The following is an 18,130-nucleotide window of genomic DNA, read 5'->3' as shown; positions in this document are numbered from 1 at the left end:
AATAGCAATAATTTCTCAATTGTAATCCTCAAATTTAAATGCATCGCTACTCAATAATTTCTCAAACAGTTTTCAATGTGAGAAAAATAAAAAACTAGCATTGTTGCGAATACTTTCAAACCACAATTTGTATGAAAGTCAATCCTAGTTCTAACTGAAAGTCAATACTAAATTTCTAGGGATTTTGTAAATTTTATTATTTTTTCGTTAACAAATATAATAATCTTAAAAATAACATTAATAATATATGAAAATAATAATATTATACCAATCAAAATGTAATTATCTTGTTAAACGTATTAATAAATAAAACTATGAATACAACTTTAAATATCTTAAACATTTTTACATGTATAATTCCATTTCCTCCATAATGTTGGTGTCATTAATATGCTGGCAATTTGAAATAATTACTATCGAGGATCTTGCTGGCTTGTGTGTTAGAATAGATTCCAGCAAGAGGAAATCACAAAATATCAAACTGATGACGGGATGTAAATTGATGTAATGCACATTTTCATCCAGAAGTTCTTGATATAGGAATTGTTGCATTTTGTTTTAATTGGTTGCACTTTGTAAGTTTTCTGAAAACTTTTCTTTGTTGCTTCCTTCATCGGTTTTTCATCGGCCAACATCTTCCAAGAATATACCATTCAATGATTTTAGTTTTCTGCAAAACAATCGAGTTTTGTGATTTCCATTATATTTTCATTTCACTTTTTATTTTGACTTACCAATTTGTATTTCTTCCAACTGACCACGTACTTCGTGATTTCCTCAAGAACGTTGGTGTTACAAAATTGTTGTTATTAAAATACTGGCAATTTTCAGGAACTTGATGACCAGATAATTGGAATAAATTTCCAGCAATTTCAATTCACAAAATAACAAATTAAACCGATGATGCACATTTTCATCCAGAAGTCCTTGATATAGGAATTGTTGCACTTTGTTTTAGTTGGTTGCACTTTGTAAGTTTTCTGAAAACTTTTCTTTGTTGTTTCCTTCATCGGTTTTTCATCGGCCAACATCTTCCAAGAATATATCATTCAATGATTTTAGTTTTCTGCAAAACAATCGAGTTTTGTGATTTCCATTATGTTTTCATTTCACTTTTTATTTTGACTTACCAATTTGTATTTCTTCCAACTGACCAGGTACTTCGTGATTTCCTCAAGAACGTTGGTATTACAAAATTGTTGTTATTAAAATACTGGCAATTTTCAGGAACTTGATGGCCAGATAATTGGAATAAATTTCCAGCAATTTCAATTCACAAAATAACAAATTAAACCGATGATGCGATATAAATTAAACTATCGATGTGATGCGAATTATCATCCAGTAGTTGTTGATATGGAAAAGCATAAATACCAAGTTTTTTTGGTTGCACTTTGATTTATGGAAACTTTCTCTTCTCGATAAGCCACTACCATTTTTCATCGGCCAGCCTCTTAATGTGTCCAAGAATCAGCATCCAAATATTTTAGTTGTCTGCAAAGAGATTTGAGTTTAGTGACTTCCTTCAAGTTTTCATTTCGTGTTTTAGTTTTACTTACCAATTATTATAAGCAATTTCAATTGATTATTAAAAAATTTCCACATTTTTGTATTTCTTCCACGAACTTTGTTGTCCAAAGTAGTATTGAAAACCATGTGGTTTTTTCGTTGCATTTCAGGGTAGTGTTTTGTCAAAGTTTTCTCCAATTATCTTCAACACATTTTCAAAGTTTTCGTCAACATTTTGCCAAATTGGTTGTAATTCGCAAACAATTTGAAGATGAATTGAAGATGAGCTTTTTCAAGTCAAGTTGAATTTATGTTGAAAATGATATTTACCCTCAAACTGAAGAGGTGTTGCATTTGAAAAACGCTCATCCTGTGTTTATTGGGTAGGTTAGGTTAGGTATAGCTAGACTAGACTATTCAGTCCGTTGTGATACCACAGTGGTGAACTTCCCACTTATCACTGAGTGCTGCCCGATTCTATGTTAAGTCAATGACAAGGGATTTCCTTTTTAAAGTCGAGTCCGAACGGCATTGCACGTTGCAGTGAAACCACTTAGGGAAGCTTTGAAACACTCAGAAATGTCACCAGCATTACTGAGAGGGGATAATCCAATTGGTTTTTGGTTTGAACCCACGATCCTGTGTATACAAGGCGGGCATTTACCTTGGTTGTGGTGAGTTTACCTACACATCCGTCCGTCTAAAATCGCGATAAATGTTTAAAATTGGACACAGGAATTTTCACTGCTATAGGTCGCAGGGTATTGCAAATGGGCCATATCGCAAAATATGTAGGAATAGCTCGTGAAGGATTACTTTTCACCCCATGCGTCTGTAATTCGGTACGTGATTTCGGTATTCACCCTTAAGTAGCCATAAACATCTTGGTTCATATTGGCCCTTAATTAGATATAGCCGCTTTATAGACCGATCCCCAGACTTGATTTTTTTTCCTATCAGTGTGAAATTTGGCACGGGCAAATTTTCGGCCACACATACTTGATTTATATATTTACATATACAAGAAGATTATAACATAGTACAGTTTTTTCACTCAATATCAAAATACATTCTTGTCCTTGGTGTATAGCTGCTAAAAATTCCCCTCAAGCAAGCCTCTTATAAATGCATTTCTTGACGTCCTAAATGCAGGTTTGAAGAAATCTCGTCACATCTGAGTTTTGCTATTTTATAATTATATCAATAGAAAAAATTTAACACAATATTAACACAATGTATTGTTTTTTTTTTTGATTTTTTTGTCATGAACAAGCAATTGTAAAATACTTCTCATAGATTGTATTTTTGACACTACATGTGATATTCAATTGTTAAAACTACAAATTTTATTTGAAGATGATATCCTTTAGCGAATACGTCAAAGTAATAAATTCTTATTGCTTCATCCCCTCATAATGATCAATAATTCGTTTTTTTTTTCGAACTTCTGAAAACTGTGAATGAATTCCTAAGTAGCTACATTTTATGGAGGGAGGGGGGCAAATAAAACTCCACACATTTTTCGTACTAAAGATTTAAATTTGTGAAAATTGAAGAATGCTCGTCTTAACCATACATATTTATTAACACCATAGGACACATTAGACATAAATTGCTGCTATGTTCATAAAACAAGACGCCGACAAAGGATCAATTTTAGTGTCCACATTTGAGGGGGAGATGTGGCAGTGATTTAGTGCGGTGATAAATTTTACACTGTACGACTCTGGGTAATTCGAGACGAAACCTTTGCTTTGCAAAGGACAGTCATAAATCCGATGACGAAATATTACATCCCATTGGAGATTCCCTTAACTTGAACTCTTTAGCACCGTCATAAAGAAATCAAAGATTTCGACACATTGACAAACATTTCTAAGAAGAGATGATGGCAGGAAGAGCTTGCTTCCAAGTGCGAAAATTCCTTCACATGTTATTTGTGATCCTTGAAATGTCGTATTGTGTTTATTGTCGTATGGCCAAGATTTTGATGCTCACAGTGCTGCTAGTGTATAGTGATGTTTCTTGTTAAATGTAAAGTGTTATGTTTATGACTACTGAATGGCCTGATCGGTACACAATGTCTGGTGTAGTCCTTGTAGGAGAGCCAATGAATGCGTAAATATACGAACACAGCCACACTGCCACTGTTGTCAATGGATATTGGACTCTTGATAGACATGTTTGTATTCCTTTGCTTCTGTCCCTGAAACCCCTGTGGTCATTTATTGTCCTATGGCCAATTTTCATTCATTCAAAGAAAATTTAGAGTGGAGAGATCAAGTCCTTTGAGAGTTTGCTTTCCTCTTCTCCGGGGTTGATTTGAATATTTTACCATGAAGGAGTGAAAATATTACATTCAACCTTCATGTTAATTTCATGTCCACAGAGACCCATCAGTCATGTGGTTAATATGAAAATCAACAATCATAGTTAGCTTCACTCCTTCCCTATCCCATGATATTTGTGGTCCAGTGGTCATTTAAGAAGAACTGACTCAGAAAGGAGAGTATTCAAGCATTGGTGTTTGGAACAAACGTCTTTTGTATGACAACTGTTAATTCCAGCTACTAGTTTTCATTGCTTGAATTGCAATTGTTTTGGATTTTACGGGAATTTGACTACTTGTTGATTATTGTATTGTCGCATTAACGGATTTGATGTTTTCATTTGGTATTGAATCGATTTTTTTTGGAATTTGGAAATTTCCCGTTAAGGTTGTTTGATTTGTGTTCGTGATATGTCATGTAACTGTCGGAGATTATCATATGGCGATGAGACAAATTTGAAATGTCTTTTCAAATAAAAAGTAGACAAGTCAATTTTCGACTTATGTGTCAGCCAAAATGATTAAATGCTTTAAAATGTCCCTCTTGTATGAGGTGTATTGAATTTTATACCAACTTATACGGAATATTAAAAAAATCTGTCAGTTGTGCTTTATCTCTTTTCATCAATTGTATCAATTGTTTAAAAATTGATTTTTGAAAATTTGGAAATTTGACCTTTTGGGTTAAGTAAAGCGGCAGCCCATGCTAATCATTGCACCACAGTGGCTTTTACCTTTACAAAATGTTGACAAGGAATGTTTGCACCATCAATTTTTTTTTTTTTAATTTCGAATTTCCAAATTCTAAAGAAATCTAATTGCGACACTGAAAACCCTAATAAAATACAAAGATTATGGAAAAATATTACTTCGTTAGTCGAATTATAATGACAAGATTCGTTAATGATTTGAATGTTTGAAATCGAATTCATATTTTTGTTTATTTTTATAAAAGCCTCTCAAAATAAAAGCCATTTTCATTTTTAGTCGAGCCCTGACTAAGTCTCTGAATTTTTCTTTTTTTATGTTAAGAACATTTTTATAAAGCATAAGCACTGGTAGACACAAACTTCTTATATATATGAATTTGAAAATCTTTGGATTTCACAAAATTCGTCGTCATTATTGATTATACCCCCAGAGATAGATATATCCTAGAGCAAATTTTTGGACGGTAACATGTAACATGTTTGTAGCATCCATTTAATTTTCTAAGACCTTATGTATTCCTTCTCTGTGTGTTCACCAAAAATTTTGGAAATAAAAACGTTCCATATTTCTCGACCAAAAAAACCATGTGATCATATTGGTGAGGTGAACATATTCATTCTCTGAGTGTATTTGCAAAGATCCTCCTAAAGAGTTTCTCTATCAACAAATTGACATGATGCAGATTTTAACTTTAATCCGTTCTTTGGTTCATTATTTTAAAATTTTATTTAAAATTACATTTTTATTTTTTTGTTTTATTAATTTGGCTTCAGGTCATGGACTTAAAATTAATTCTTGTGTTATTGTTTTTCATTACTTTATTATTGAAATATTGCTATTCTCGGATATTTCGATACACCATCGGTGTCATCTTCAGCGAGATATTATCTATAAATTGTAATAATTTAAATTTTAACAATATTAACTTTTACAATGTTTAGCAACAAAAATATAACAATAATTTTACTTACATTTTACAAAGTAATATAATTGTTTTAAATTTAAATTCATTACAATATTTTTTGCGTCAATTATTTAAATAATTGCTTATGCAAAACTTTGAGTAACAATAAAATTTTTGTAAAATTAACTATGGATAATTAAAACTTCGAATTTGAAATTTTCAATGTCATTCGTTTCTAAACTCAAGGATGCATAATATTTTAGAATATTTAAATAATATTTAAACTATTAAATTAAATCATGCCGACGTACATAGAATCACATAGGTAAACAGCCTAGATTCCGATTAATAGCTCTTCCTACTTAAAGAGGCTAGATGACTAGCCAGACAGGCAACAAGCAAGCTGTGAATTTATTTGAATACAAAGCGAAAGCGGCGTTAAAAATGGTGTTTTCTTACAATTATTGGCCATAAAAGTTATTTCGCCAACTTTGATGACACCGCCTTATTTCAGTTAAGCTCTAAACTCATTCACAGCCCAACAACAATGGAATGTGAAAAGGCCCGCCATGCTTTTGGAATGATTTTTTTAGCCTTACTGCTTAATTTTATTTTGGTAACAAATGTAATGATTGTTTCGCTTAAATTAAGTACCAAAAACTCAATTTATTTGCAAATAATGGCCAAATGACGAAGACAAGGTACCACCACCATCACCACTGACCAGTAATGCGTACGTGTTATACCCGCAAAAGCTGATGCAAAGAGGTGAAGAAATTTTAGGGGGAACTTCTTCTTATTATTGTTGTGATGAGGGCAATATCTGGCAATGGTGATGATGATGGAATGATAGAAAACTTCAAGTCCAAATGAGACATGATGCTGCTCTGTGGACGATTGTATGATGTGATGGGCAAGCCAGTGTCCATTTTTGGCTTTGACGATGATGGTGATCTGAAAGGAAGGTTGACGTGCCTTTTCTTGTTTTTGCTATTGGAATGACGGACTGTGGGTCCAACATGCAAAGCAGTTAATAAGCCTAAGCCAAACTTCAATGCTGGTGGGATCTGGCGAATCTGCAGAGCGTTTCATCATCTTCTTCTTCCTTTTCAACTTTTTTCATCTGCAATGGAACGTCGGCTTGAATCGTTTGATCTTTGTCTGGGCGAAAATAACATTTATCGTTGTTTGTCTTATATTATTGTTTTGTTAATTTCATTTCTCATCCATTTCGCAGTGGCTGGAGTTGGTTGGATAGCTTGCTGGCCATCCGGCCATTCCATGTGTCACTGCAACATAAAAGTGGTGATCATTTCATTTTAATTGCACTTTTTGATGGACTCGAGTATCGTCGTTGATCTTTTTCCAAAGACATTTTTACGAGCCAAAAGCTTAAGCAAAATATTCAATAGTTGGAAAACTTTACATGGATACAAATTTTGGGCGGTAACTAAGAAGTTTTTTTTCAGATAATCCAAAACGAGAATATGGTAGAGGATGTGCATTTATATAGATTTGTTTTGAAGATAATTCACGCTCTTAGAACAAAAAACGAGATATTTTGTTTTCATTTCTTATCATTTTTACACCATACCTCCTTGGCTAACCCTTCACGATATTGTAGCTGGCACCCTGAGTGTGGCTGGCATCATTGGAATACCGCATAAATAAACCAAAGTGCGAAGCCTATTGTCTTTCGATGATTTTTATGTACTCTAAAAGCTATAAAATCTGCACATATCCCCATATGCTTTTGCCGACATTCCTTTATCATCTATGTCCAATTCTCAGGAGGGGATCCCCATAAGGAAATCTGTCAGACAGCATGTCTCTGTTGACTAGAGTTACCAAATCGATAAGTTTACGGTGATGATGGCCAAGTAGATGGGGAATTTTCGAAAGTGTTTGGTAAATTAAGAAAAAACTGAACATCAAATTATAAAAATAATTCTAACAAATTTGCTGATTTTGAGTTCTTTGTAGTATGATTTCATTAAAATAATTATTAAATGAACTTTAAAGTATTCCAACACGCAAAGAAAAAAAAAAAAACGTTTGGAAAACGTGTGCCGAAAACGTTTTTCTTTTGTTAGAGTTTTTTGAATGGCTTCGAAATGTATACACTTTTATCACCAAAAAAATTCGTTTGTTACAAAATTTTTATTTTTTCAATAAAAAAAGTTATTTTTGAAACAACAACACAGTCCATTTCGTTTATATCAAACAGAAGAACTAAAAAAACTCGTGGATGTGAGAAAGATGTGAGGGAAAATGTAACTAGCAAGAAAACAGTGTTTTTTGAGTTAGTCTTTATGAAATTGTTTTTACATCCTGGAAAAGAATAAACGTTTATCACAAAAAGTATATACTTTTCTTCCAAATACACTTCCTTACAGCGAAAAGCAAATGAGAAACGAACTTTGTTTGTCTAAAATTTCGTTTCGGAGGAAAGAATTATTTTTTGCGTGAAAGATCAGTATAGTAAAGTTAATGAAAACAAATTTATTCGAATTAAAAGAATATGGTCACCAACTAAAATGTTACTGTCTTCCTACAAACTGAATTTCCCGCAGTTTAAATAACATGGTTACTATCTATAATTCAATAAAATTTCATATTTGTGTTTTTATACACGCAAAAAAATAATTCTTTCCTCCCAAACGAAATTTTAGACAAACAAAGTTCGTTTCTCATTTGCTTTTCGTTGAAACGAAGTGTATTTGGAAGAAAAGTATATTCTTTTTGTGATAAACGTTTATTCTTTTCCAGGATGTAATAACAATTTCATAAAGACTAACTCAAAAAAAATTTTTTCTGGCTAATTGCATTTTCCCTCACATCTTTCTCACTTCCACGAAGTTTTTTATTTCTTAGCACCTTTTTCTGTAATACAAGCAATGTAGAAGAAATTATACGATTTTATAAATTTTAAATTTTTTTTACCTTTCGCCTGGACGGAGAATCGAACCGCGGACCATGCAATTTGTAAGCCAACACACTATCCACTGAGCTATGTAGCCGTTATAGTCATCAATAGACAATTACCCATATAAGTTTTATTTATATAGCATAGCTTGCGGCGCCCACGAGCCGATTAAACAAAGTTTATTTAACAGAAAAATACATTTGGTTGGGCACCGTGGTGCAGTGGTTGCTACGTCCGACTTGCATGCCAAGGGTCGTGGGTTCGATCCCTGCTTCGACCAAAGTTTTCTTTTTTTTTTTTAAACATATATTCCAGAGATGGTCGAAAGATTCCGAAAAAATGTTCAACATTACATTCTACTATATTAAATTTTACTATGAACTTTAAAATGTGTCTTATTAAAGACCTAAAGTCAGAAAAGAACAGTGTTTGAGATAAACGAAATGGACTGTGTTTTTGGTTCAAAAATAACTTTTTTTATTGAAAAAATAAAAATTTTGTACCAAATGAATTTTTTTGGTGATAAAAGTGTATACTTTTCGAAGCAATTCAAAAAACTCTAACAAAAGAAAAACGTTTTCGGTACACGTTTTCCAAACGTTTTTTTTCTTTGCGTGTAATTATAATATTTTTATTTAATTATTATTTTATTTTTGACTGAGTCGCAAAATAGAAATTATGTGTATACACTCCAAAAAATTTTAATCATGTCCAAAGATTTTGACCTTCCCATAAGTGTTTTGCTATTGATTCCGAGCCAAAGATGCTGCTTCTTTAATATAAAAACATTTTTAACGGATCTCTGAGTTTTTTTCTTTGCGATATAAAAATAATGTTATTTACGTACAATTAAGAAATTCCAATTAAGAAATCCAAATTAACTACAATGGCTACTATATAAACTGTTTTTTTTTTTAATTCCAACAAAACTTTAAATAAAAGTGCAAAATTCTCAAACTAAGTCTTGGCCTATAGTTGAAACTTTTTTCATCTTAAATCTTAAGATTCAATATATCAGTAAATTGAAAGAAAATTTCTTAAAATCAAAAATGTTTTTCTTTATTTTGAGGAAAGTTTTCTTTAGTTCAAAGATATACGACTTTAATTAACGCAAGACAAAAATTTCTAAGATTTGTGTCCTAAATTTAATTAAAAGTATTTTTAAAGTTAAGATTATAAACTTTCCTTTTTCTTATAATCCAATTATTTTAAAGTAATTTGTCCTTAATATTGTGTTCAATATATCAGTAAATTTAAAGAAAATGTCTTAAAATCAAAAATGTTTTTCATTATTTTGAGGAAAATTTTCTTTAGTTCAAAGATATACGAGTTTAACGCAAGACGAAAATTTCTAAGATTTGTGTCCTAAATTTAATTAAAAGTATTTTTAAAGATAAGATTATAAACTTTATTTTTTTCTTATAATCCAATTATTTTAAAGTAATTTGTCCTTAATATTGTGTAAATTGCGTAATATATAATTGAAGTTGCATAATCTTTTATATTAGGTTAATATTTTTTTCAGAAAAAGTTTTCATGGTCACCATTTTCGTTCTCGGCCAGTAACTCTTTTTCCCGAAAGACAAAAAACATGATTTCAGCGACAATTAATTGGCACTAAATGAATTCGGTAAACATGTCCAAACATAGTTTTTCCTGTGCTTGTGGTCATTGGTTTTTTTGTAGTGTTTATATTGCTCTTAATTACTTTGAATAAAGAGGAAGAAGAAGAAAATTTCATTAAATAAGACAAGAAATATTTAATTTTTTTTAAAATAGAATACAGTTTTTAATAAAATCGATGATAATAAGCTCGATTTCCTTCTATACAAAATAATTATAAAATAACAATACGTGGAAATTATCGAAATGTCTCGCAAAATCCCAATGCCGAAATCTGGCATTACTTTTGCGCAGTCTACAAGGCTCCAATTTGCCAAACAGTGCGTCTGTTCATTTATTCATGCTATCGTCTTTCGAAATATTCATCCAGACTTCCATAGGACCACATGTTGGTTGCCGGCGTCAATCTGCGTTGAGTAATTTGACTGATTTGTTTTTGTTGTCATTGGTTTTGTTGTTGCTGCTGAATCTTTTCATAATTCGATTGATATCCGACGCTCTCTAAGGCTACAACTTCAACTTTGTGAGGATGGATCTTGTCATGTTATTGTGATCCTTAAGTTACTGAAAACTTACACACCACACATCTCGAAGAGGAGAAGAAAAACATAGACAAGTAAAAGAACACTCCGCATATGGTCGTAATGGATTTCCATTTACTGCCTGTGTTCGTGATTTAGTACGTTTCCACACAACAACAATAACGAAAGTCATAAAAGTTCTAAATGTATTTTTAAATGGAGCGATTTAAATGAAATACGCATGCAGCAAAGTAACCATCACCATCTGTATGTTATTGGGAAATTTCGTAATCACTGAATGCAATAAAATATTTGGACAGAGATTTGTTTAAATAATTTTTACAAATTAATCACAACAAGAATTTTTATTGTGAATCGAAGAGGCATCTCTTTATAAACCCCTGCAAAATTTGCGAGATTTGCACGGAAGATATATTCTGGAGAGAACACCAGTGCAACGATTTTCAGAATAGCTTCTATAAATGTTGGATCCAGAACTAAAAGAAAACTGACCTAATGATAAAGAAAGCTCATTAAAACAGAAACCCCGGTATCTATTCCTAGTCATTGTAATAAAAAGTATTGGCTTTAGTTTAAATTACATTAAAATTATTTTTAATTTCTAAGCAATAGCGAATAACTAGAGAAATGTTTTCATTTTAGGTAGGACTAATCTTAATTAAGGGTTGCTGATGAAGAGTAATGATTATTCTTCTTTCGGTGTTTCCATATATAGTTTTTCTTGTTCATCCTTATGGCATCGATCGATTGCCAATACTCTATTAATCACTTTTCTACAAAGTTTCAATAATTTTTCAACATTTTCATAAATAGCAAAATTAATGTCAACAATACAATCACCCGGTATGCTATCAGAAAGGATGGCATTAGTTATACTACCCTCAATATTTTTGCCCTTTCCATATGGAAAGTCTACACCTGGATCTTGGCGAAGAAAGCCATCTATTTTTATTTTCCAAAATGGGAAAATTCCATTTGTTCAGAATATATAGTTTTTTTGTTTTTTGAAAAGAACAACACACCAAATGCCATTCAACACGATCATCATAGTACGGCGAATTAAGCGTGAAGTTTACGCATATTAACAAAACTCCTCACACTCAATGTCTAAAAGTAGTAAAGCCAAGCGCTCTGCTTGAAATGTGTCCAGGCTAGCAAGGATGAAAATCTACCCGATATTGGTTCATAGTTGCCTATGAATTTGTGAAACTCACCACTTTTGCCAACTGTTATCGGTATTTGGTGTTGTTCTCTATTCTGAGAGCAATCCTGTAAAAGGCTAACAACTGCTCAAAGTTATGCTCATCTAGCGTATTCATTGAATGCATGTATGAGTTGACACCATATGTATGTGTGTGTGAATGTGAATGATCATAAGTGAATTAATTTAAACTTCAAATATGTGTGTGTATATTATCAAATGTTTTACTTCCGCATGCTACATTAGAAGTCACTTCTACTTCGATGCGCATTCTTTTTCTGCGGTTTGATAACAAAAAACTAAATAATATGTAGCCTTGGTCGCCTATAATGAATCGCTGGTCCAATTAGTATGGTTGTTATGTGCTAAACAGGATATCCTTAAACGGATCTGACTTCCTAAGGACCAGAACTAACATTTTTTAATATGTCTCCTCAGTTATACGATATCAGTTTCGGTTTGTATTTGCTTAAATACCATGTCGTTTTTTATCATACACCATGTCAATGAGGCGTTAAATTTGAACATTTCTAACAGGTTCATGCGTGAGAATTATTGTATAACGGGAATTTTTTATTGTTAAAAAATATTAACCATGTAACAGGTTAATTAAAACTAATCGGAAAGTCAAGAGTATCATTTAATAGCCTAAAGACGCAAAGAAAATTTTACTGTTACTCCAACATTGAATTTTAAACAAATGAAGTTTCATTTGCCTTCTAAAAGTTCTCTCTTATGATACATTAAACACAAATTTTGGGTTTATTTGACACTAAAGAAAATAAAGTTTTGCAAATTTAGTTTGTTTCGGAAAAAATCTTGAACATTTGAACCCATTCACCATTCATATAAAAATTTGCACTTTCAATTCTCATTGTTTCAATCAAAAACCAATAAGGAAAGTTTAAAGTCGGGCGAGCGACTATATTATATCATCATATATATATACATTTTCGATACCATTTCAAATCTTTAAAATTTGTTAGGTTAGGTTAGGTGGCAGCCTGATGTATCAGGCTCACTTAGACTATTCAGTCCATTGTGATACCACATTGGTGAACTTCTCTCTTATCACTGAGTGCTGCCCGATTCCATGTTAAGCTCAATGACAAGTGACCTCCTTTTTATAGCCGAGTCCGAACGGCGTTCCACATTGCAGTGAAACCACTTAGAGAAGCTTTGAAACTCTCAGAAATGTCACCAGCATTACTGAGGTGGGATAATCCACCGCTGAAAAACTTTTTGGTGTTCGGTCGAAGCAGGAATCGAACCCACGACCTTGTGTATGCAAGGCGGGCATGCTAACCACTGCACCACGGTGGCTCCCTTAAAATTTGTTAGGTGCGAATAATAATAATCTCTAGACTTAAAATTTAAACCGGCTAATGCCCTGCGACGAGCACAATGGTGTTAAAAATATGGGAAATATTTAAATCCAAAGTAGTTTTTATGCAATTTCTCAGAAAGGCATTTATGATTTATCCGTCGATAGATATTTATTAGAGGTATAGGAAAATTAGAGTAATTTTTGCAATTTTTCGACTTAGTAGTGGCGATTTTACAAGAAAAATGTGGGTAGTTTGATCATATTTGCCCAAATCGGAAGAAAATATATAAATTGGAGCTTTCTCTAAATCTGGGCCGATTTTGATCAAATTTGGCACATATTGCAAAAATGTTAATTTTTCTTTTCAAAATTTACAGAGTGAAACTTTGGACTGCGTGGTCATATGAAACTAGGTTAGGTTAGGTTAGGTTAAAGTGGCAGCCCGATTAAGATTCAGGCTCACTTAGACTATTCAGTCCATTGTGATACCACATTAACTAAAAGTACCTATTACATATGGGCACTTCTAGTTTTAACCGCTGAACCTTCTTGATTATTTTTCTTTGTTGAACCAACCAGATTGTTCCAAAAATATTAGCAGACTGCTTAAGTTAACGTTTTCCAGATCCGCCAGTAATCTGAAGCTATATGCTCCTAAAAGTTGCTTGCGCTTTACACAAAATGCAGGACACTCACACAAGAGGTGTTTAATTGATTCGTTTTCCTCCGCATCATGACAGCTCATACAATAGTCATACAATATGAAACTATATCGGTCGAAAGATATATATTAATTTATTAAAATTAATTTTTGGATTCAATCACGAAATTAATTGATCCAATAATTTTTTATCAATTAAAAAAATAATTGATCCAATTAATAAATTAATTCATACTATTAAGTTCTGTGATTAGTTTTTGTTTTAATGAAAAAAATTGTTGAATTAATTAATATTTTAATTGGATATTTTTGAAACTTCAATTAAAATTTTAATTGGAAATATTTTGATGAAATTTTTTTCTGCGTATATCTAAATCCGAACCAATTTTGATCAATAATGATTTGATGAATGCCGAACCATTTTCAACCAAATTTGGCATGCATAAGTAGGTTAAGTTAATTCCACTCCATGTACAAAATTTTACGTAAATGGGAGTAAACCCTCTATCTCTGTGGTCGCATGAGTGTAAATCTGGCGAAAGATACGTATGGGAGTTATATCTAATATAAGTGCATATCGGGCGAAAGGTATATATGGGAGCTATATCTAAATCTTAACCGATTTCGTACAAAATCAATAGGGTTATAGTCTGACCCAAAAAACATACTTGTGCTAAATTTGAAATAAATTGGATTACAAAAATGTGTTGACAGACAGACGGATTGAAGTATATCTATAAGAATACTAGAGCTCGACAGAAGAATCGGCTTCGGCCAAAAATCGAGAATCGACCATGAATCGGCCTTCGGCGTTAAGAGGCCGGATAATAATTTATTTCATCTCGAATTGTCCCAGTCATTACACTCAGTACAAATAAAACAAAGTCTTCCATATGGGAAAACAAGTAAGGAAAGTCTAAAGTCGGGCGGGGCCGACTATATTATACCCTGCACCACTTAGTAGATCTACATTTTCGATACCATATCACATTCGTCAAACGTGTTGGGGGCTATATATAAAGGTTTGTCCCAAATACATACATTTAAATATCACTCGATATGGACAGAATTTGATAGACTTCTACAAAATCTATAGACTCAAAATTTACGTCAGCTAATGCACTAGGGTGGAACACAATGTTAGAAAAAACAAGTAAGGAAAGTCTAAAGTCGGGCGGGGCCGACTATATTATACCCTGCACCACTTTGTAGATCTAAATTTTCGATACCATATCACATCCGTCAAATGTGTTGGGGGCTATATATAAAGGTTTGTCCCAAATACATACATTTAAATATCACTCGATCTGGAAGAATTTGATAGACTTCTACAAAATCTATAGACTCAAAATTTAAGTCGGCTAATGCACTAGGGTGGAACACAATGTTAGTAAAAAAAATATGGGAAACATTTAAATCTGAAGCAATTTTAAGGAAACATCGAAAAAGTTTATTTATGATTTATCGCTCGATATATATGTATTAGAAGTTTAGGAAAATTAGAGTCATTTTTACAACTTTTCGACTAAGCAGTGGCGATTTTACAAGGAAAATGTTGGTATTTTGACCATTTTTGTCGAAATCAGAAAAACATATATATGGGAGCTATATCTAAATCTGAACCGATTTCAGCCAAATTTGGCACGCATAGCTACAATGCTAATTCTACTCCCTGTGCAAAATTTCAACTAAATCGGAGTTAAAAATTGGCCTCTGTGGTCATATGAGTGTAAATCGGGCGAAAGCTTTATATGGGAGATATATCCAAATCTGAACCGATTTCAAGCAAACAGTAACAACGCTAATTCTACTCCCTATGCAAAATTTCAACTAAATCGGAGAAAAAAATTGGCCTCTGTGGGCAAATGAGTGTAAATCGGGCGAAAGCTATATATGGGAGCTATATCTAAATCTGAACCGATTTTGCTGATATTTTGCAAGTTTTTCGAGACTCATAAAATATTCGGATGTACGGAATTTGAGGAAGATCGGTTGATATACACGCTAATTATGACCAGATCGGTGAAAAATATATATGGCAGCTATATCTAAATCTGAACCGATTTTTTCCGAAATCAATAGGGATCGTCTTTGAGCCGAAACAGGACCCTATACCAAATTTTAGGACAATTGGACTAAAACTGCGAGCTGTACTTTGCACACAAAAATACATCAACAGACAGACAGACAGACAGACGGACAGACAGACGGACAGACAGACGGACAGACAGACGGACAGACAGACGGACAGACAGATGGACAGACAGGCAGACGGACATCGCTAAATCGACTCAGAATTTAATTCTAAGCCGATCCGTATACTAAAAGGTTGGTCTATGATTACTCCTTCTTGGCGTTACATACAAATGCACAAACTCATTATACCCTGTACCACAGTAGTGGTGAAGGGTATAAATATGGGAAACGTTTAAATCTGAAGCAATTTTAAGGAAACTTCGCAAAAGTTTACTTATGATTTATCGCTCGATATATATGTATTAGGAAGTTTAGGAAAACTTGAGTCATTTTTACAACTTTTGGACTAAGCAGTGGCGATTTAACAAGGAAAATGTTGGTATTTTGACCATTTTTGTCGAAATCAGAAAAACATATATATGGGAGCTATATCTAAATCTGAATCGATTTCAACCAAATTTTGCACGCATAGCAACAATGCTAATTCTACTCCCTACACAAAATTTCAACTAAAGCGGAGTTAAAAATTGGCCTCTGTGGTCATATAAGTGTAAATCTGGCGAAAGCTATATATGAGAGCTATATCTAAATCTGAACCGATTTCAACCAAATTTGGCACGCATAGCTACAATGCTAATTCTACACCCTGTGGAAAATTTCAACTAAATCGGAGTTAAAAATTGGCCTCTGTGGTCATATGAGTGTAAATCGGTCGATAGCTATATATTGGAGCTATATCTAAATCTGAACCGATTTCAACCAAATTTGGCGCGCATAGCTACAATGCTAATTCTACTCCCTGTGCAAAATTTCAACTAAATCGGAGCAAAAAATTGGCCTCTGTGGTCATATGAGTGTAAATCGGGCGAAAGCTATATATGGGAGCTATATTTAAATCTGAACCGATTTCAACCAAATTTGGCACGCATAGCTACAATGCTAATTCTATTCACTGTGCAAAATTCCAACCAAATTAGGGTAAAACTCTGGCTTCTGGGGCCATATAAGTCCATATCGGGCGAAATATATATATGGGAGCTATATCTAAATCTGAACCGATTTCTTCCAAAATCAATAGGAATCTATTCTGAGCCAAAGCACATACTTGTGCCAAATTTGAAGTCGATTGGACTAAAACTGCGACCTAGACTTTGATTACAAAAATGTGTTCACGGACAGACGGATATGGCTATATCGACTCGGGAGTCCACCCTGAGCATTTTTGCCAAAGACACCATGTGTCTATCTCGTCTCCTTCTGGGTGTTGCAAACATATGCACTAACTTATAATACCCTGTTCCACAGTGTGGAGCAGGGTATAAACATGACTCCATGCTCCATAAAATTGAGAAGAGCAAAATGTCAGCAAAAATATTATAAATATAAAAATATTATTAAAATATATAATATTTATTACATTTTATACCACAAAATTTGCTAATATTGAAGTAAAACACTCAAAACTTCTTTAATTACAGATTTTAAGAAAATATTCGGCTTCGTCCGATTATTGTTTTTTTTTTTTCGATTATCGCTTCGGTCGAGCTTTAAAGAGTACAGTGAAACCTCTCAGAAAAGGAAAAATAATCTACATCTTATCTCTCTATGACTAGCGTAAGAAGTCGCCTTTTTGAGAATTAATTATGGTTTGAAGCCCTCCAAATAATTCTAGCATTTTGAGATATATCATTGTAGAGAAATTTTTGACGAATGTGACCATACATTATGGATCTGGAATTGAACCTGCGGTACTGTATGTTAGATAAAAATACCAAGGGCTGTAACATTCTGGTCCTTGGTAGATGGTTGATTTACTACTAGAATTATTTCTCAGTCTGTTATTTCGTATGGCATTGTATTCTTCTTTTGTTTTTTGATAAGTAGAATTCTCAACATGAATTGTTCAAACTTACTTAATTACATATTAGTAATTAATTGTGCAGACTGTACATTTATTTATAGTCTGATTTTTGCCTTTGGTCAAAATATAAATAAAATATTCCCATCGTAAATTCCAGTAGCTGAAATGAAATAAAAGAAGGCGTTGAGGTGTTATTGTTTCTAAAAGGAAAAAAAAACAAAATCCATCCCAAGCAAAAAATACAAATGTCGGTTGCCAAAAAGTTTCAATAACAAAAATGATAGATTGATTTTTGCTACTTGGTCTTTTTGTGGAAATCGAACAATAAGCCAATCTCAGC

The 18,130-nt window shown here is 32.8% G+C and overlaps 1 long non-coding RNA gene across 1 annotated transcript; it reads right to left on the bottom strand.

Annotated features, from left to right (window-relative positions):
* Positions 1-308: 308 nt before the first annotated feature.
* LOC142239146 (uncharacterized) lies at positions 309-1,890 on the bottom strand. Its single transcript, XR_012722931.1, has 4 exons — positions 1,560-1,890; positions 1,131-1,494; positions 735-1,066; positions 309-670 (listed from the first exon to the last, which is right to left on the bottom strand). It is a non-coding gene; the product is annotated as an uncharacterized LOC142239146 (long non-coding RNA).
* Positions 1,891-18,130: the final 16,240 nt, after the last annotated feature.

This window comes from Haematobia irritans, chromosome 5 (assembly GCF_050003625.1).
Source record: "Haematobia irritans isolate KBUSLIRL chromosome 5, ASM5000362v1, whole genome shotgun sequence".
In the NCBI taxonomy this organism is placed as follows: Eukaryota; Metazoa; Arthropoda; class Insecta; order Diptera; family Muscidae; genus Haematobia; species Haematobia irritans.
Note: the sequence above shows the minus strand (reverse complement) of the source record. Positions and strands in the feature narration are given on the sequence as shown.